General features: G+C 36.7%; 1 protein-coding gene and 1 long non-coding RNA gene across 2 annotated transcripts in view; both read left to right on the top strand.

The window, feature by feature from the left end:
- Positions 1–23,028, top strand: part of LOC145672650 (galectin-5-like) — a 261,259-nt gene that overhangs the window by 202,316 nt on the left and 35,915 nt on the right. The window lies entirely within an intron of this gene.
- On the top strand, positions 1,270–15,376 carry LOC145672817 (uncharacterized). Its single transcript, XR_014128678.1, has 3 exons — positions 1,270–1,405; positions 10,375–10,513; positions 15,224–15,376. It is a non-coding gene; the product is annotated as an uncharacterized LOC145672817 (long non-coding RNA).

Genomic DNA, 23,028 nt, shown 5'->3' on the forward strand with positions numbered 1-23,028 from the left:
AACAATCTTCCGTATTTTATATACGTATACGTATGTTAAATACTTCAGCTATATGTTATATACGTCCATCTGTGTGTGAGGTCCTGACCGCCTATAGACACCTCTTTCTTGCACCATAGATGACGTCATGAAACAACTGTCGTATGCTTGCGAGCTGGTTTATAAACGAGGTTGTTTACAAACGGAAAAGAAGAGCGGAAGGAAAGAAAAGCCTGGGTAAATTATCACTTTAGTTAAATATTCCATTAATTATATATTCCTTTAGTATAATTTGCTTTAATATAGTACTAAACAAGTAATGTGATTTATGACCACAATTCTTACTATTGTAACTCGTTAATGGTTGAGGAGAAAGAAATGGGTTAATCTGAATTTTGAGAAATCTTTGAATATTAATGTTTTGTAACTTTTTACATTTCAAGGTACGCAAAATGAATGTTATGTGTTTATTCTTTCCTTTTTATATGTGACGGTTTATTACTTGATGGAGATTTACTACAGGACTGCTTAACATAATTGCTAAGAAACCGTTTTCAGCGCGAACATTTTCTTGTGTAGTGAAGATTTAGGATTTAGATTTCTGGGCTTTCGGCATCAATGACCTTGTTAGCCCGTCACATGTGAGTTATGACGTCCCTCGGTGAGCACACTATCCGGGGAAAGGGAAGGAAGCAAACGCCCTGGGACCTATATGTTGGGTACCACCCGGCATTTGCCTGGTGTGAAATGAGGAAAACCCAAGAAAGCCTCATTCAGGATGGCTGGACTTAAAAGCTTTTGATACTTTTTCGACCGAGTGCCCCTACCGGAATCGAACCTGGGTCCGCTCGTACCGAAGGCGAGAGCGTTAGCAACTACGCTACGCGGAGCCACTTGTGTCTAGGAAACCTATTTTTACTAGGATATTTGCAACAAAATTTATTTCCTTTCTTTCTTTATTTTTCTTTTTCTTTTTGTTTTTTAACAATAAAACAAAACATATTTTACAGCCTCACTGAAATTTAAAAACAGCAGTCAGGGAGAGCTCACGTTTAAGATTCTTTTTGTTTTGTTTTGTTTTGTTTTGCTTGTTATGTTCTCTAGTTAACTAATGTTTGAGTTCCTGAGAATTACATTATTATTATTATTGTTTCATAATTTTCGAACCAAAAATTAGATGTTTTTCTTTTTTTCCTTGTGTTGACGTCATTGTGGCAAGTTGGGGTGTTTGTATCGTACCTTGGCATTAATTTGGTTACTAGCACATAGTTTCAAGGTCATAAGTTGTAGGCCGCTTGAAACAGCTATTACACAGTTGAGTGTCAGGCGTTTGACTTGCAGCTTTCGTTACAGCGTCTAAATTGCAGTATTGGATTGCGTCCAGCTTCTATGGCTGGTAAAAAAGTTATATCGATTTCGTAATATGGTAAGAAATACAATGTAACAGTTAGGTATAGTATATATGACTAGTTTAATTAGTCGGAAATTACTCTGTTTCCTTGTCTTATTCTTTCGATTATGTTTAAGTACTGTGTCTTCATAGTATTGTTTCACTATTTCTAGAAGGAATTAAGTATTAACGAAGTAAAGAATAAGCAGAAGCCCACTTTGACGTTTACTATTTCTCATACTTCATTGAGAATGTTTTGATCCCCAATTGCGCAAACTTCTAATATGTATGTGTGTTTCTTTTTGTTGTTGTTGTTGTTGTTCTAGTATGTATGTGTGTTTCTTTTTGTTGTTGTTGTTGTTCTAGTATGTATGTGTGTTTCTTTTTGTTGTTGTTGTTGTTGCTTACACTGCTATAGATATGAGCTCCTTCATGGCTAAGCGGTTAGCGTACGCGCCTTTGGTGTGGGAAACCCGCGTTCGATTCCCGGCGGGAGTGGTTCGGAGTCCATGTTAATCAGTAAGTCCACGTCTCATACAGCCTCGTTGCAGAAAAGGATATTAAAATCAACTCAGCACTGCTTTACAGATGGAGTTGTTTGATTCAGGGTTCGAATGAAGCTTTTTACGGGAAGCAGGCACGTAGCCAAGGGGTGGGTCCAGACCACCCCCCCTTCGGATCCAGAAATGAAAAATATTAAGGAAAGATGAAACAGAAAGAAACAGATGAATCAGCCTCAAAAATATAAAGCTACAATAAGCGTTTTGGTTACTCTTTCTTACGAGGAGCTTTGTGTGGAGGAAACGGGAGGGGGGGGGGGGCGGATCAAGTTGAAATTGGATATTATTATAACGGAACATTCCGAATTCCATCTAGCTCCATGTTAACCGTATGCAGCGGCGCAAATCTGTCTTCAACATTGGGAGGGACGGGTAAGACAGTTCTCATAATTTTTTTAAGGATGTTCAAATTACAGTATAACCTCGTTAACACGAACTCGCTTAAGCCGAACACTCGGTTAGGACGAACAAAATTTCGGTCCCGGCATCGCTGTACGTTATCTTATAGGAAGTTTTATCGGTTAACACGAATTTCGGTTAGCACGAATTACGAACTAATTTTTAGTCCCTTGAGTCAGTAAAGGTTTTGATTTAACACGAACTTCCAATCCTTTGATTTTTTTAAACATCATTTTTCTTATTTCAGATTTCACTCCAGATCAGTTTTTGTCATACAGTATTTATACAGACGAAAATTGCCTTGTAAATAAGAGAAAAACCAGAAACAGATATCTTTCCTCTTATGAGGTGTTGATTCTGTCCTCTGTCAAGCGCTGAACATGCAGGTGCTTGGCAGACGAGCTGGCGACAGCTCGAGACAAAACATCTTCTCTCCCCTGTAACTCCAAACTGGTGACAGCAATCATAAATACCTTTCCGTTACAAGCGGTACTCACCCTGCTAGCGAAGTTATCAATTTTATAACTTGACCTGGATTTTCTGCGTGGAAGCTTTTTTTTTTTTTTTAAATCTTCGAAGATAGGCTAATAAACTTACTGTAGTGTTTTCACTTTTCAGAGGATGGTACCGAGACCTACACTAGTCTCGATCTCGATTTTAACTCGAATTTGAGACCGAGGAGTGCTTTCCGAAATCGAGACGAGACCGAAACTCTCAGTCTCGTCTCGATACAATTCTGTAGATGGTATCAAGGCAGAGAATAGTCTTGGTCTCGTCACGAATTTGGAACCGAGACGAGACCGAGACTACTCAGTCTCGTCTCGATACTATCTCTAGTGTGTTCTATGACATACATAATATACTGTAGTGGTATGTATAGTCTGTATACTGTAGTGTGTATGTATGGAGAAAATGTATTCGAATAATAAAATTTGTGTCCCCGGTTAACACGAATTCTTTTAACACGAACTCCTGATTTTTCAGTCCCTTGATATTCGTGTTAACGAGGGTTTACTGTATGAAGTTGAAAAACAATGCTGCGGAGGATCAGGGGAGCAGAGTTGTCTTCAAAATTCTGAGGTGGGCAGATTTAAGGCTTATTCTGGGGTGGGGACATCAATTTCATCTTACTTTCCTTTGTGGCAATCGGACACAAATCATCACATTTCTCTCCAAAAAACGCATTTCAAATCGGATTATTGAGGGGAAAGTCCCCCCCCCCAGTTCTAAGATTGGAGGGGACATGTCCTCATCCCCCCGGGACTTGCGCCAGTAACCCTATGGACTACAAATGACGATCGATAAACCGGTTCTTTCAGATAGCCTGTCAGAACTTAAGCAATGCCCAGAATTACCAATAATATGAACCATTTTGAATTTCGCGGCAACACTAATCCATTTTATAGGATGTCTTTACTCCAGAAAGAGATCTCGTTGCTATCCTTGACGGCATTGATCTAAGATAAGAGAAATAGAAAGAAGACGAGAAGAACCGAGTTCGAATGACCTTGGAAGACTATGTCTTTGTCAATACTTTTTTCTATTCTTTTACGCAAGATTTCTTCATAATTCTTTAATTAAAATACTTACTAACATATCCTCATTTTATTGTCCTAACAAATCAATATGGATATGTTGTCAGTAAAATAGTTTAGATTGATCGAACCCCTGGTGTGATAACCACAGTATTTCGTCACAGACCTCCCGTATTGCGAAATCGTGGCTACGTGCCTGCGGGGAGGGGGCGACTTTTCAGATATACAATCCAAGCCTTTTATTTCTCAGTGATGCAAGATATAATATATAGTATATAATATGTAAAATATGAAATGAGGGAACATATTTTCCCGGCAAGGGAGAAATTCTTTGGCGAGTTGGGGAAATTACTTGACGAGAGGGAAAATCTTCATCCTCCCGTTGATTCAAATCTTGATCGAAGATCATGCGAGTAGGATTCCATATTATGCTGTAGGTGTAGGTAGTACACAGTCTTGGCGCTGAATAGGACGCTAAGCTTCAAGCCAACCACATGTCTGTAATAACCTATTGCGATTGAATGGTAATGTAACGTAATGTACGATATGTGCATTTTCTAGATGCCATAAAATTATAATTTTAATTGAACATTCCACGATTATATACTTCAGGTTAAAGGAGTTTGATGATTAATTGAAGTGAATAATCGAGGCAGTGATTCTCAATCTTCTTGACTTACGACACACTTTAGTAAACCCCAATGACATCGATATATTTGTTTAGATTTTGGATTGCTTTCCAACAAGTCGAGCCGCGCCAAAGCTGTAGGCTTACTAAGTTAAGTGAACTGATCCTAATCTAAATCCATTGTTTTCGGGGGCGCAGAAATGGACAGTGACACTTCCGATACTATTTAAATCAAAATTCAGCCAAGCAACTTGGGGAGGGAAAGAGGGGAGACGGATCTTACAAATGATCGAAAATAACCGATATGAGAGAGCGTTTCGTAATAGTAAAAAAAGTGACTGACTAACGTAACATACATGTATTACTGGTTTTCTTATTTTCACCCAACGAAGCAGGTAATTAACGCTAGTACTAGGTATGTGTAGACTAAATGAGGTGATTTGCTTCGTGACCCTTCGAACAATGTACGAAGCGGATGCAAGCAGTTAGTACATGGAGTTAGCTTACCTAAATTTAGATTTCGCTTTCCGAAATCTTAATGGATGTATTAAGTGATTTCGTTACTTACACTCTTAATCTCTAAATACAAGGATTCAAAACACATTTTCGATTCCAAACTATGACTCTGCTAGACAAAGAAAGCATAGTCCAGTGTATGTTTTACTTCATTTTCATATACGTGCTCGTAGGTTTTCTCGGGGCTTGGTTTCCTCCCACTTTCTCATTTCACCAAATATTCCATAATCATTAACTTGCTTTAATCACCGACTCCCTTAGCCTAACAGCATAACAGTGGGACATTAAACTCAAAGACTTTATTTTTATTTTCAAGTAATTACTTTTCTCTCCCTTATTTATTTTTAATTTAATTTCTCTTTCAATTTCCCTCTTTTAGGAACATCAACATAATTTACAATTCTTTCTCATTATAATAACACTATTAAAAGTCCCATATGCAGCTCACCACGTTGGAACCCAGCGGAAACAGATGAACAACGAATATTGTCGAAAATATGCATTGCTTACAGCGGCGTAGCGAGCATTACAAGATTGGGAGGGGGATGAAACTTGAAATTGCCAAGTCTTGATTTTTATCTTAAAAAAATGTCAAGTCTTGATAAAAAAAAATGCCAAGTGTTTCGAAAATCTTACAAACCCTATGAAAAACTATTACAGCAACCTTATTTTCATATTCGTTCCATTCCATGCCCCCCGTCTGAGACACGAATAAGATCAGCCCTTGTTCCGCTCTCGAGTCCAATTTAACATCTAACCTCAGGATCATTATCATCACCCACGAAGCACAACTGTTAATTTGATAACTCATGGCTATGTTAGGTAACCTCCGCCAGCTAATCTTCACGAGAACCTTTAAAGTTACAATCAGTTGTAGAAATGCATTTAAAAACGTAGAATAAGGTAGGTTATATTTACTGTTTGTGATGTAGAAGTGCCTAATTTACATATTAAACATTCAATTGAGGGGTTCAGTGAGAGACCAGGCTAACTTACATCCAGGTCAAGATTGAGATTTTGACGGAACAGCATACTAATGTCATTAATTGACCTTTGCCTCAACCACTTGTCTGTGTGGCTTGTCCTGAGACAGGGGCGGATCCAGGGAGGGTCTATCTCCCCCAAGAAGAGGAAACTTTGTGTATTTTAATATAAAATAAAACCCACCCAGAGTTGAATCTCTTAAAAGTAGCTCTATCTTGTAAGTAGTGGCATTACAACCCACCGCCCCCCAGTAGTCCATCCTGGATCCACCCCTGTTGTATACTAAACCAAACTATGAATATCAGTCGTATCCTTTGAAACGTGCTGTTTTCATTTGTTTCCTTTTCTTTCAGAAAGTTAAAATTGTCAGTTAGCCTAGTCTCTCGCTAAACTGTCAATTGTGACAAAACACACCAATAATTGTTGATGCCAACTAAAACATACATATCCAAAGCCTACAAAATATATCACATTATTTAAGTTTTTTTCTTTCTTTCTTTTTTTTTTTTCAAAATTGCTTGCAATGTTTTTCTTCGTGCCAAGCATCCGAATGTCATCTTGAATTCTGACCTCATTTCACTACAATTCTTTGAAGTGTAAGACTGCGCAGCTTTTTTTCCCCCTCTCTCTCGCTCTCTTCAGTCCTTCAGTCTCCCCTACTTTGATTTCATGATTTCGCACTCTGATGAAAAGTATTAAACACCAAAATGGAAAAGTACTAATATATAACCTCTCTTTTAGTAGCCCCTCCAACCACACGCCCGGGGCACGTGCCTTGCTTGCTCGCCCATAGCTCTGTGAGCTATATAAGTAAAATACAATGCGCGCGCATATGTAAACTTGGTGCCAGCTTTGATTCTCGCTGAGAGAGTATACATATAATGTTGGTTCGAATTCCATCAAAACCATAGGCTCATTTTTGTGTAACCTTGGTACTGAAGAAGACAGTAGACTTCAACAAATATTCCTGTCGGGCCTCGATGGCTCAGTGGTAGAGCGTTCACCTCTGGTGTTTGGGGTCTTTGGTTTGATCCCAGCTCGCGCCAAGTAAACTTTGTGGTGGACAAACACCGTGTGAGTGGGTTTTCTCGGGGTTCTCCCGTTTCCTCCCACTTTCTTCATTCCACCATTTCATTCATTATATCATCATCAGCGTCTCCTTTAGCCTAGCCGGTATACCCGTCATTATTGATACAACTATTATATACAGGATGCATCAGAAGTCCCTTGTCATCCTTTCTGAAAACTACAGGGATGTAGTTACATTGATTGCGAGATAAGAGATACACATTAGGCCCAGAGGGATACTTTTGGATTACATCACGCGGACGGTCGCCATCTTAGATTCGAAATTGTAATACGGACGATAAGTGGGTAGTGTGATACATGGCCATGCACTAAAATGTTCTGAGGATGTCAAATATGCAATCAGATATCATGTAACTTATTCTGGTGAAATGTTATTGGCAGTGAACCAAGTGAGACTATATGTAGTGGTATGTCATACCCTTCTTTTTTTTTCCAGTGATAGAGACATACCGTTTCTGGTTTTTTAGTGATCAAGATAAACCTTCACGGAAGAATAAATGCTAAATACCATTAATAAATCCCTTTTTTATACGTATTGACGAATAGCTTTGCACATAAAAAGATTTTATTTCTTACGTAGATTCTAAGTTGACAATACTGACATTTTTACCTTTTTCTACCTTTTGTTTGTAAAATGAGGTGTTTTCAAAGAAGTTCATCTAGTTTATATTTTGATGTGCCGTATTGAATTGTTTCTTTCGTATGTATGTATGTGTCGTCTTGTCTGAATTCTTATAAGCGTCGTATTTTGAGCATGGGCGGATTTAGGGGATTGCTGTGGGGGCAGATCTTACGGGAGTTTGAAATACCCCTCATTCGAGTGTGTGGTCCAGGAGTTTTCCCGCTGGAAATTGTTAATATTGAAAGTCGGTTTTTGAGCACTTTCGTGTATAATTCTCTGATACAAGGTAAGGGCTATATTTATTTATTTTTTTCCAGAAAGTTGTTCACGATGGATGGATCAGTCTCCGTTTTTTCTCCGTAACTAAAAGAAGCTTTCCAGTGGTTTTCAGACATTATGTAAATAGAAATGCAATCTTGTAGGCTTCACACCTCACTGCATTTGAACATTTAGATAGCCGATATGTCGAGTCAAAATCGTAATAAAACACACCGCCTCTGATTTTTCCCACTTCGAACACATTTCCCTGTTATAGTCAGGGGTAAAAGCGAGGGGGAACGCGGGGGACGCAGTTCCCCACCTCGAAAAATATGTAGGACGTCCCCCAGATCCTAAAATGGTACAATGGGCAGAGATAGGCAGGAGGAACGGCGTGGAGTGATGCCGCTACCTACCGTCCCCCCACCTTTTCAGGTCCACTTTTACCCCTGGTTATAGTATATGTTCTACATGTTCCTACTGAGCAATAAACATTTGCAGAAGCTTCTTCCAATTGCTGTGGACACAAAGTAGGATATAGGGTCAAATTTGTGCACAGACGATGGCGATACTTTGTTCTAGATGATAAAAATTATGAATATTTACTGCACAAACCATAGCCTTAACTTTTCCACTTAGCTAGAAATTGAACAGCGTTAGGTCCGGTGATCGAGCAGCCATTCAACTGCCTCTCGTCGATCAACCCATGTTCTAGAAAATTGTTCAAGTAGTGACGCAATACGAATCCATAATGAAGAAAGCGCCATGGTGTTGAAAAAACTGCGAGAATGTACCATCCTCGGGTATCGCAGCTCGCAATATCTATCCCTGTACGAACGAGCGTGAGGTATTATTCCGCAGTTAATTTTATGGAATGAAAAAGTGACTGATTAGACGTATTCCTCATTTGTCTGCCAACAACATAATTAATTTTCTTTGCGCTGGTCATGTTGGAGGGGTCTTGCACGCGGGGTTGTCAGGTGACCAATTGTGCATGTTCTGCCTATTAACCTTCCCATTTACGTAGAGGTCAGCTTCATCTGAAAAGAGTATTTGCATAAAAATGTTAACCATAATTACTCACTGCACTTGGCGATCAACATCGTTCTCGTGGAGATGTTGCTTCATTTGCACCTTGTACGGATGCACTTACACACGCGCAGACCCTATGACTCAACCCACATTGCATTAATAAATGACGTGTGCTCCTCTGGGGCCACATCGAGAAAGAAGTCAGCACTGCCGTAGGCGTTGCTTCATCTGTAGCTCTCTACGATCGTCCGCTACGACGTATGTTCACGAATGTGCCCGTCTCCTCAAATTTAGTTAATTACTGTGACACTGCAACATGTAACACAGTCACATTGTGGATGATTCTGTTTGCAATCGGTAACCACTGTACAGGCACTCCTCCCGCTCCACAGTTTGAATATTTCGATGCATTCCTCACGTGCTAACGGTATGGTTCTACATCTAGAAGAAAGAGGTAAATACAACGTTCAATTGGCAATAACTTTTCACCAAATTAAGCTCCATGGAATCTGATTGCATATTTGACATACTGAGAAAATTCTAGCCTGTGGCCATATATATATCACATTACCCACCAGTTTATAACAAACAAATTTAATCCAAAATGGCGGCCGTCTGTGAGAGTATTTCCAAACGGCCTAATGTGTATCACCCATCTCACATTCAATTAAACTACACCCGTGTAGAATTTAGAAAGGAACTTCGTATGATGTATACAGGGTGTTTCGAAAGTCCTCTGACGTTACAACAAAACGTAAGAGGAAAAAACATTTCTAAATATGTTGTTTTCATTCTAAAGTGAACACTTTTTAAATCGGAGGAGCCGTTTGGGCTGTACTCTTTATGCGCCCAATGTGGAATGAAAATGCAATGTTACCATTTACCTGGACCCACAACATATGTGAATGAAGTTACTGTTTGAAATGGGGGCTAGCCATCGACATGTTAGCGTAAAAATCAGTAACTTCATTCACTTATGTTGTGGGTCCAGGTAAATGGCAACGTTGCATTTTCATTTAACATTGGACGCATAAAGAGTGTACAGCCAAACGGCTCATCCGGTTTTGAAAATTCCTTCAACTTACATTGGAAACATCATATTTGGAGACGGTTTCCCAATTACATTTTGTTGTAACTCTGATAATAATCGAGTTACTTAATGTCAGGGGACTTTTGAGACACCCTATATATCTTATGGAATATATGTTTGATGTCCCTATAACTGTAGATATAATTTAGTTTGTTTAAATTTACAAGTTATTACAAGTAGATTCTGACTTACATGCGTAAGAGTTTGTATGTAACTAACTAATAAATTCTATTTCATGAAATTTACATTGAAATATTTAACACAAAATCTTTTATATTCATGCTTAACTTAGTGACTTGGCTTTGGACTGCAACTGATTATTGTACCCCATTATTGCTTGAGAAGAAAACCGATGTCCGAATCTTCATTTGGAGAAACCAAAGAACTATTGGAATGCTGAGGATTGCAATCATTAATTTCTACACTTCAAGGTGCGTAAAGTATATCTAGGTATATTCTGTGTTTATTGTTATAATTACTATTACTATTATTGGGTTTAGAATCAATCAAGTACTTCATGATATTTTAGAGGGATCAAGATGGCTGCCAGATAGATAAATATTTGAGCGTCAGGCCCTTATTTCTTTTCAATTTTATATTTAATCAATGTCTATTTCCCCCCCCCCCTCATTATTCCACCAAATCGTATTCCAAGATCATCAATTTTCAATACTCATTTGTGACTGTCAGCATACATAGCATAACCGTAGGAAGTAAAACAAAGATTTATTTTTATTTTTCGTTTTCATGTCTTTTCTCCATAGCTGTGAAAAATAACGCCTTCAACATCATAAATTTGTATGCTACTTGCCTGCTTTCGAGCACAGTAATCAACTATTTGGACATTACGAAGCAAAGCAGGTCTACGTTGCAGTTAGCATACTTTTGAAAGGATGTGACATAATGATATTGGTGTTGCGATGTTCAGCCTAAACAGTGCAAGTAAATAAATCTGTAACAATTGTATTGGTGTTTAGCTTACATGTCCTCCAGACGGGCCATTTTTTTTTTTTTTTTTTTTTTTACATCTTGTTACTTCTACTCTATATGAGGGGTCGCGGTAGCTCAGTGGTGGAGCGTTCACCTCTGGTGCTTGGGGTCCTGGGTTCGATCCCAATCCCCGCCAAGTGAACTTTGTGGTGGACAAACACCGTGTGCGTGGGTTTTCTCGGGGTTGTCCCGTTTCCTCCCACTTTCTTCATTCCACCATTTCATTCATTACTCATCATCACCGTCTCCTTTAGCCTAACCGGCATAATCGTGGGACGTAAAACTCAAAGATTTCATTTCATTTCTACTCTATATGAAGTATATTCTGAGGTTGTGTTTTTGGGGACGTGGTAGCTCAGTGATGGAGCGTTCACCTCTCCTGCGTGGAGTTCCTGGATCGATCCCAGCACGTGCCAAATGGGCTTTGTGTTGGACAAACACTGTGTGTGGTTTTCTCGGGGTTTTCCCGTTTTCTCTCACAGTTTTCATTCTACTATTTCATTCATTCTCATGATTATAGTCTCCTTTAGCATACCCGGCAAAATCGTGGAACGTAAAACTCAAAGATTTCATTTCATATAAACTTTGGTGCAAAGTAACCCCATAGATGAAGATATTTTGCACCACATACAAAAAAGTATGTTCAATATACTAACATAATGTTTGTCTGCAATGTTTTCTCTCCTGTATTTATACATTTCACTTTTTACACAAAACTGCATGTGTAACGAATTTTTGTTACGAAATCCGAGACGAGACATAGCTCTTCCAATAGAAACAGGTACAGTTTTCGAGACGAGACAACTTGCGCGACACCTTTGCGAGAGGTGACAGTCTCAAATCATTTCTCGTGCGTACCCCTAGCCCATATCGTGCGTTATCAAAAAGCATGTTAATGAGAAATAACAACATGTAAATACAATATAGGTAGTTAAAAACATTTTTGTTTTCATTCTTCACTAATGCATTATTATTAACCTCAGTATTTTATTGTCCATTCTTAATCTTAAGGTGATATATAATTAAGTTTTGAATTCGGTTAACTTATTTTGTTTCTCAAATTGTATTAAAAATGTATGTACAAACATGTTTATTTTCATTCTTGAGTGCTTAAAGTCACTATAGTTATTAAACATAGTAATTAATATTGTACTCTTAACGTTAAAATAATATACAGTTAACTTTTGAATTCAGTTAACATTTTTCTTACTGAAATTGCTTTAAAAAGTATGTAAAAACTTTTTTATTTTCTTTCTTGAGTGCCAAAAGTGATGCACAGTTATTAAGATTAGTACTTTATACTCTATTCTTAATTTTAAACTGATAAACAGTGCGTTTCTGAATAAATTATGTCAAGTTATTTGAGTGACGAACACTGGTACAAAACCCTAACTACCACTGGAACATTTCGATTTTGAGATGACTACTACCGGTGCAATACAAGGGATTTTAAAATATTGTTTTTCCTTCAACGGCTATTCGATTTTGAATTCTGACTACATGGTCATATATAGGAAGGATCAGTGTCTCTTTCCAACTATGGTACAGCTCCGACCGATTCACGGTGCTCACAGAAGAGACAAAAGAGTATGTTTTCAACCTTAAAGTAACGACCACTGGTGTTTTTACCCTGGTATGCAAAAGTAAGTGGGTACCCCAATGGGGTAGAGGGGTACTATGCGGTACCTAATTTCTGCATTTTAGATATATGGAAATACATGTGTCTAAAATGTAAAGAACTGATATTTGTTTACCGAAAACTGCAACTCGGTAAGCCTTACGGATACCGAGACATGGGAAAATAAAGAGCGACACGATATGTATGTGGGGCTTGCATACTTGAAGGTACAATTTGGAAAATGAATTCAAATATGACTAACGGCTATCAAGATATTGTCAAATAAAGAGAGGACCAATACAGGTATGGGATTTTCGTATTAGATGATAAAATTTCCGAAACCGGTCATGGAAAGTTAATAAACACCAGTAGCAATTCCATCTTCAAGTAATTAGATATTTCCATGGGGTGTTAGAACATCTTACAGTCTACCAAGATTAAATTTTAAAAGCTTTTGAAAATATAACTTGACATTTGTAAAGAGTATTAGAAATATGTATTTACCTAAAACTTGCAGCTAGTACATCTAACATATAGAGAAACACCGTGAAATAAAAGAGTATGAGATGTTGAAACTTCGGAAAAATTATTGGTCCCAACAAAATTAAATAAGATGGTATTTCTATGGGTTAAGTAAGTACCTCAGTACAATTTCGATGGAAAGATTAGTTCTAGGTTTTCTTCAGGCAGTTCCAAAGGTTCATCGAGCTGTGTAAAAGAGTGAAAATTCCCTGTGAATATCTAATATAGTAACCAAAATATAACGAGTCATTTATTTTATGACGTAAAAATAGAGATCTTTAAGGATTTGTACTTCTGGGTCTTTGCTATAAGAAAGAAATTCAAAAACCTACTGTATATACCTTAATATGCAATTAAATCAGTGAGGACACAGTAACTTAGTGGTGGGGTGTGTACCTAGTATGTTTTGCAGAAACTACACTGGAGTATTCTCTTAATCCACAGAGATACGATCACACTTAACTGCCCATTTAATTTTAAAATGAAATTAAGGCAAGTGAATGTTGATGATAGAATTGATGGAGTGTAAAGGTGGGAGGAAAGGAGTACACCGAGAATACCCACGAATACAATGTCGACTACAAACTGACTTGGACACGGATCAAACCAGGGACCCAATACACCAAAGGTACGCACTCTACCACTAAGCCACCGTGCCTCCACCCATTTAATTGTCTATTAAGGTGTATACGGTAGTTTTCTGAAATTTCTTCTTCTTACAGCAAAGACTCAACAGTACAAATCCATGTGGGTCTCCATTTTTACGACCTCGTAAAATACATAATTACTTATATCTCGGTTGCTATATTAGATATTGACAAAGAATTTTCATTCTTTTTGTACGCTAGGAATTATCACGCTTGGATTTACCCGAAGAAAACTTCGAGCTGAATTAATCTTTCGATCGGAATTGCCCTGACGAGTGTGAGGTACTCACTTAACCCATATAAGTACCATCTTATTTAACTTTTATTAAGATCAAAAGTTGTTTTATGAAATTTCAAGATCTAATACTCTTTTATTTCACGGTGTCTCTCTAGCTGTAAGATGTACTGGCTGGAAGTTTTGGGTAACTCTATTCTCTTTTCTAATACTCTTTACAAATGTCAAATTATATTTTCCAAAGCTTTTAAAACTTAATCTTTTTAGACCCATGATGTTCTAAAACCCCATGGAAATACCCAGTTACTTTAGGATGAAATTGCTACTGGTGCTTATTCAGATTTCATGATCGATTTCGGAAATTTCACCACCTAACACGAAAACCCCATAACTGTGTGGGTCCTCCCTTTATTTGACAATATCTTGATAGCCATTAGTCATATTTTCATTAATTTTCTAAACTACTGTCAAGTATGGAAGCCCCACATACCTATGGTGTTCCTATTTATTTCACCATATTTCGGTAACTGTTAAACATACCGACTTGCGGTTTCGGTAAACACACACCTGTAACGTTCTTTATAAGTTTATTAAGATATATTTTAGAATGTTTAGAAATGGGAGGTCTGCGAATGCCATAGTACCCGAAAACCCCATAAGGACGTGTGTGTAGTGTATTGAATTGAAACTACTTTTGAGGTTGTTGATAGCCCTCAGTAATTACGTTTTCGAAACTGCACAATCTAGTACGCAAAACTCACACTTCTATGGTGTTGTCCTTTATTTTCCCATACCTCGGTATCCATAAGGCTTACCGAGTTGCGGTTTTCTGTACTAAACAGATATCAGTTCTTTACATTTTAGAGACATATATTTCCACATATCTAAAAATGCAGACATATTAGGTACCCCATGGTACCTCGAACGCCAGTGGGTACCCACTTACTTTTGCATAGTAATACATTTCGAGTTGTTCAGCATCAACAAACACTTTTTTTTTTAATTCATCATTTTTCTACCAGAAACCCAAAAGTCCATACCTGACCGAACAGATTTTGTCCATTTAATCTAAAAAATGTTAAATATTTTAAAATGTAACATTTTAAATATTTTTGGATTTTTGTTTCAGGTATTTCATGTATCAAAACAAAACCAGGATTCTGCATGAAAGACAGCGAAAAGAAGCAGTGTAATTTGTGGCTAAAAGCACGTCCTTTCTGAAGACAGACCCGATTGTATTTACATTCTTTTGTACAAATATGTAACCTTAATAAATATACTGCTCCGCAAATTATTTCTTTCTTCCATAAATTAGAATAAATGTATGTCTGTTTAAAGAAAATGTTTGTTAGTTAAAGGTCTTTTCAACTCTTTTTCTCTGTAAATAAGAACATTATACCTTGCAACATTTTTTTTTATCATTGTGCAATTCGGATTGGATAAAGTAAATCTGCACGAAGCACTATTATTTCAGTCATACATTAATAACTAATGTATTGTTCTGTGAATAAGGCAATGGTATAGTGAATATGTTTTAACATAAAATCTGTAACTCAGCTTTTCAGTAGTCAACTTTATTGAGAATCCGAAGAAAGAAAGAAAAAATGTTGGACTTAACGAATTTCAAAATTATTTTTGTTCGAATTCTGGACTAATCCAAATTATCCAGAGAAATCATTTATGTTGCTCTCTACAGATGTATCCTTTCTCCAAATCGTATGAAAAGGAGACTTCATACATCGCTATATTTTGTATGTACTATGTTTCGTATTTATTTAATCACTTTGTACCTTTCTCTAGTGTTGACAAGGCCGCAAGTGTCAATCGAATAATTTAGTGTTTCACTCATGTAACCTTGTGACTAACGTACGTCCTGTCGGTATATATATGTTACTGGGTTCGGTTAGCGACAAACAATTTTTAGTGTTAAACAAATACAAAAATCTACACGCAATGAGATACGATGATCTCTGCCTCATAGACAATACCAAGCAACTAACGGTACTGAGTGTGGTTGACTTTACTAGTGGTATTATCTGGCTAAAATCAATGTTCCGAGAGCTATACTTCTTTTTGTGCTCTGAATGCAAACTTTGATATAACCGTTTTAAATTATTGTACATCTATCTATCTATATAGCTATATCTATATCTATATATGTATATAATTGTAAACTAGAAACTTCCAAGTAATTCTGAGAATCATCGCTCTTTCTTTAAATAATGTATGAGACTATTACACTGCTCGTTACTTAAAATGTTGAACTAAGAAGGATACATCCAGGAAAGTCCAAATTTGCAGAATGTGTAGAGCAGGGAAGGATAAATATGTTTGGTCGATGGCTGCACAGCTTCTCATACCTGTGAACTCCGCCAGCTACAGTTGATGAGCTGTGGCATTGGATCGTAAGACGCATGGCTTACCATACCAGAAGAGAACATCCTCTCGATGTCTCGCTGTGTTACAGTCGTTCTGGTTGTCAATGTTGGGTCAGTTCTGCTCTGCTATCACCACGTTGTCACACAGCGAATACAGCGGTAAGTTTAACCCTTAACGTAGCAAGCCTAAGTCGTCAAAGTTGTTTACCAAGCTGGAGTCTTCTGGGGACCCCAAGTATTATTTTAATTTCTCAACATAGTATTGCAGAGGGTTACTCCAACTATTATTTTTTGGATGTCTAGAAGCATACTTAAGTTAAATGAACATTGTTGACGTCAAATATTATGTATATTTGAACACTATTCAGTTCTTCATACAATTTCATACTTGTGTGTTCGTAAATCTGAAACACAGGTTTAACAATGAAGTTTTTACATTTTGAAGTGTGTTTTTATTTTTTGTATTTTTTAAAGAAACGCATCGTTGATCTAATCATGTAATTGATATCTCAAAGGGTAGCAGGATACATATAAAAATCGAGAATAAATTGATTCTTATAATTGCGGCAGTATCACCAAATATCACTCTCTGGGGTCCCTAGAGTACCCCGCTTGGTATGTTAAGGGTTAAGCATATTCGACACTTACTATTAGATATCGGCTTGGGAACTTTGGCGTAGCTACCCTGTCTCCTTGAAGTTGCATTTTTAATGGGGAGTACTGTTTAGGAATCATCTTGTGAGGGAAAACGTTTTCAGCTGACACCATGTTTTTAATTATAGCTTCATTTAAAAAATAACTTATCTGTTAATTAAAATGTTCAGAGAAGTTATTTCTGGAAAATCCTATTCACGCCTCTTGTGGTAACAACTTCTGCATTTTGGAAGAGGATATTATTAAGGAAAAGAATGAGGTAAAGTCGTCTGTATATAGTACACACGGAAAAGAAAGTATTTGACAGTTGACAAATTTTCTTTTGCCAATAGCTCGGCAACAAATTAATTAATTTGGATCTTTTTGTTGTTATTCTTCGAATAGTTATAACTTGACAACCTGCCAAAGTCGGTACTCTGATAGGTTAATTTATTGTTGAGTTTTTAGGAAAACAAATTTTGTCAACTGAAGAATATTTTCTTTCGTGACTGTACAAGCAATGGATGATAACGGCTTAATAAATGACTGTACGTAAGTCTTTTTTGAGTTTGAACATAGGATGTACATGGCTGTGAATTTTGCATTATTATTGAAGTGCTGCAACTAAGTTATTGCAAAAGGTATGATAAATTCTTACAGTAATATTGTCACATATTGATTTACTCTGTATGAAAACTAAAATAGTTTAACATATGGTTACCCTCCTTTGTGCCAATAATTTTAAAATTAACTCTTGTGCCACTTTTCAACACTTGGCTTTGCAGTAGCTTTCCAAAGAATTAGCAGGAAGTCCAAACTTACACCCTGCAGATAAATACATTTCTCTGGACAGTTTCACTGCTCCAAACTAAAATTTGAAAAGTGTAGTATTTTTAATTTTATTATTATTGGCACAAAGGAGATCAACCATATTTTAAGCTATTTTTGTTTCCATACAGAGAAAAACAATATGTGGCAACATTACAGTAAGAATGTATCATGCATTTCTCAGTATGTTGCAGCACTTCAATAATGGTGCACTATACGTACAATCTAGATCCTGAATATGTCCAATTCATATATTACAACAAGGCAATACGTATGCGATACAGGTAAAATCCGTATATTTCATATGGACAATCTACAAGCTACATACATCCAGTCCATACATTACATATGGCCAGCCTGTACGCGACATACGTGTAATCTATATGCCGCATGCAGACAGTCTGTAAGCTGCATATGTGCACTCTGTATGGTGCATACGGATATTCTGTATGCTGTATCGGGACAAGCTGTGTGCGACATAAGGAAAATCTGTATAATACATAGGTACAATACGTACACTGTATCTAGTCGTACGTATGGGGCACAAGTACAATATAGATGCTGTCTCGGGGTTGAACGCAAGAAACATACGTACAGAACGTATATTGCATACTTCTTGAAATTACGCTCCGTCCTGATAGTCAGTGAGTGTCGTCATTATTAACCCACATGCTACATACGATCCTGACGTCACAAAGCTAGATATTACCTCCGTATATACTTGTTACTGTAGATGACGTCACATGAATGACGTCATTGCACTTATGTAGACAGTACGTATAATACATACTTTTTCAGCTATACGTTTGCTGCAGGATGCTATATACGGTTGTACGTTAAGTCCAGAAACTACAGGAATTACGAATGTAACCTACGTTTTTAAGTATGCCACCTACATTTTTTTTCTCAGTGTATATATGTATATATATGTTATATTATATCTATATGTATTAGATTGGGTTAAGTAGGTTAAATGAGGTGAGGTTAGGTTAGGTTTATTAGGTTACATAATCTTATACATTTCACGTATCACATTTTATATATGTTGACATAATTCGTTTCTTTAGCGATTATCCAATTAGTCTAAAATACTCGAGTTCTACATTATAACAATATTAAATGTTTTCATTGGGTTTCATTTATTTGATATTTTCATTGTTTTACATGGACATAAATGAAGCAGTTTTCATTGTTTACCATTGTTTACATTTTGCAATTCTCGCAAATGTTGTGTCGGTGTTCAGCACACACACTTCTCTTACACAAGTAACACACTGCTACTCCTTTTCTGTCTTTCTTCCGGCTACAGAAAGCACATCTACCTGGTCGTCCAATTGGTGTCACACTTTGTACCGGTTCCTCTTCGATACCAAGAACATGACGAATATTGTTCCTTAGCTGTTTTGGCAACCTCTCGTTATTTGCTCTCCTTTTCATGTGTTTTTCACAGAGTGCCAATGCAAGAGCCTTCAAGAAATCAGAACGCTTCTTCAGTGTTGAACTAGATCCCGAATTGCACCTGAAGGTAACGAAGCTATTTAGTGCCGCTGCATCTAACATACCATAAAAACTCTGAGTGGCCACCTACGTGTCTTCCTGGCAACTGTTTTCGAATGACAGTATTGATCAAATTGATCCACGCCTCCTTTAGTTTGGTTGTAGAATAAGATTATTTCTGGTTTCTGCGTCTCATTGTCTAAGTCAGCTTGATTATGCATAGACAATATCAGAACTACGCACCTGTTTTTTCTTGGTACAAAGGAGACAGCGGTTTTGTTTTCCTGAAAAAGAAACAATGAGGAATACATACAGTTACACATGATGGAAGTTCTGGTTTGTTCTTCCTCATAGTGCCAACCATGGTGAGTCCTTTTTCCAAGAGCTTGTCAGCTACCTCACAGGAACTAAACCAGTTGTCCATAGTTACATTTCTGTTTGTGTGATGGATGGATTGTATGAGATTCAACACATATTCAGTTGGAATTGCAAGCTGTGAATCTCTTCTCTCTTTTCCAACATATGGTTTTGCTGCACACATATACGATGTTTTGGCGTCACACATCATAATAACTTTTATCCCATATTTTTCGGGCTTGTTGGGAATGTACATTTTGAAAGGGCATCTACCCCTGAACCCAAATAAATTGTTCATCTATCGTGACATATTCTGAAGGAGTATAATATTCAGAGCAGTGACGCACAAAGTTATCCCACACTTCGCGGATGGCAGCGAATTTCTCTACAGATTTCCTTTGGTCCCTTGTAGCTTTATCGTCAAAGCGCAAGCAGTTTATGAGAAATTCAAATTATTTCTTGACATAGTGCTCCTAAATGCAGGTGGACCAAACGCTTCAGACCACATATCACTTACTGTCAGGTGAGAATTTTTTAGAACACCGGCTAGATAAAGCAAACCAAATAAGGCACACAATTCAATTTTGTCAGTGGGGGATAGATAACTCTGATCTGATTTCAAGACACACTTTTCTCTTTCTATTTCTTCATTGGTAAAAATCACAATTGTGTTCAAAATGTCATCTGAAAAAAAAACATTAGCCAAATGTCCTTTGCATCGGTTCTTTGTTTCGCTTCCTTCTTGGGCCCTGGGAGATGAATAACAATGTTTTTTTCAACGTTCTAGTGGATTTTTGGTGGAAGGGTTTAGTGTACCACTTCCTGTCATTCTTCCCATAAATGACTTTACGTTGTAACAGGTCATCAACATCATCGTTATCAACATCAGCTTCAAATTCATTCTCCGATTGATCATCCTGCTCCTCATTATCCTCATTTTCACTTAACAGTTCATCATCATCGGACAGATCATCATCTGATTCTACTAAAATGGGTACAATATCTTCCTGGTTAGAAAACTTCCTTGTTGCCGCCATTCGTAAAAAAAATCGCCCAATAGAAACTATTTTTTTATATGGCTATTCAAAACAAACTATGTTTCATTAATCACACCGTGGGGTCATATATGACCCGAGCACTCAAAATAACACAGAACTTTCCGCACCAACACAACAATGCAACTTGCAGTGTCAACAGCATGCTCCGAACTGAAGCTAGACGAAGTGTTGTGTTTCCCTCTCACAACGGCGCTGGCGCAGAACGCATTTTATATGCAATGGGGTCGCCGGTGACCCCACGGTGTGATTGTAGGGTTAATAATATTTTTTGGGTGTTTGAATTTAAGATTTTAGTAAATAATTAACGTATCATCATACGTAGGGGAACCGTATTCATCTAAAAACGGTTTGAAATTTTGACGAAATTTCCCTACCTCAGCCAGTGGGAAGATATTTTGGCCTCATAATATATTTTTATCAAGTGTTTTAAAATTTCCAAATTCTTTTTGGATCCCTTCCCACTTTCTGAATTCTTAAATATGATGATTTACATTAACGTGTAATTTTCTTTTTAGAATTAAAAAATGTATCAAGATGCTCAAGATGAGAAAATTTTTAGTTGTTCATTATATATACATCCGTATATTTGTAATTGAAACTTAGTACGTAATCTCATTCGTAGAATATGAAATTTTGCAATTATCAATGTTAATTTTTTATGTTAATCTTATATTTTCGTTTTCATTTTGGAGTGTTTATTGCAATTTTGTTGAATCTCATTTACGTCATTTACCCGATTTTGACACTTGAATTGCAAGGGTGTGACATAATCTATTTTGTTCGAAGAAAAAAGTTGAGAAAAGAAAGTAGGCTAAGACTTAAAACGAGTGGAAACAGGCATGTCGTTGTTGGTTAGTTGTATGTGCAGGAATGTCATGTGAATAGTATATTCTCCGAACTAAAGCAGTAATCTTTTTATTTTTAGAAAGAAACTATATGAACAGACAATGTGATGGTAAACGGTCGTATTTCTCCCATATTAGTATCTATGTGGAAATATGTTTAATTACTATATTTTCTTGTAATTTCTGATTAACATTCTTTTTGTCTTCCGTAGACCACTGAACGACCGTAGGGAAACTTCTTCGGGAAGAATATGTCATAAGGATATATATATATATATATATATATATATATATATATATATATATATATATATATATATATATATATAGGAAGACAATATTTCCCAGAATTGCAGATCTCTTGCAAAATGGATGTGGTTAATCCATTGGATATTCCTTAGCTAACTCCATTTTTACCATTAATCGCAAAATATAGTTTTTCATTTCTTTTCTTCCTTTATAGTAACCATTAACTAAGCGTGCGTATTCTTAGGTTAGATTTCTTCAATATATTTTAGTATCTAGTAGTATTCCAGTGAATATTTTAATGTTTATATGAATAGTAATTATATGATGTGAATTGGTATGGTAATACGTTGTAATATTTTCGTATTAATTTTGAGAAAATTGTATATTAGTCACAGTATGTCCTACAAACTATTTGAATTCGATATAGATCCCGAAAAATAAACTTATTTTCTTTCTTTCCAACAGCATGAAGTCATAACGTTATATGAAAATTACTTTCTGTTAATTATTTCATATGATCGACGACTTTGAATTTTAGTGTGTTAATAAGACCATTTTGAATATCTTGTAGCGAAGATGCCTAAGAAAGTTTAACTGTCGTGGAATGACATAACTGTTTTGTAGGGAATTTAATCTTGATGGTTCAGGCCGACCAGAAAGTTGTAATGTTGTAGACTATATTTTCATGTTTGTATCCCATGTTTTTCTTTTAATAGGTCTCATGTAGTTTGTCTTATAGAGACATATCTTCACGATGCTACGAAGGCATTTTTATTTCGTGTATTTACACATCTTTTCTAGGTGGAAGAAGTACGTTATGTTCCAGGAAAAATACGTGTATTTTACTGAATATTAGTGTTTATATTTAAGTTTGTATTGAAACATTTTGTACGTGCCTATGGTTTCAGGTCTTTTCACTTTTCTAGTTTTGCATCGCAGGTGTCGGTGGTATATTTTGTATGTAAGTACGTGTAGTATAGCACATTTCTTCCCCACCTATGGTTTTGGTCAATTTATGACGTAATGACCATTTATTTTCAGGAATGTTTGGAATAGTGAGTCAAATTTCTTGATTCAGACCTTGGAAAA

This window comes from Thermobia domestica, chromosome 16 (genome assembly GCF_964235325.1).
Source record: "Thermobia domestica chromosome 16, izTheDome1.hap1.1, whole genome shotgun sequence".
NCBI classification, from domain to species: Eukaryota; Metazoa; Arthropoda; class Insecta; order Zygentoma; family Lepismatidae; genus Thermobia; species Thermobia domestica.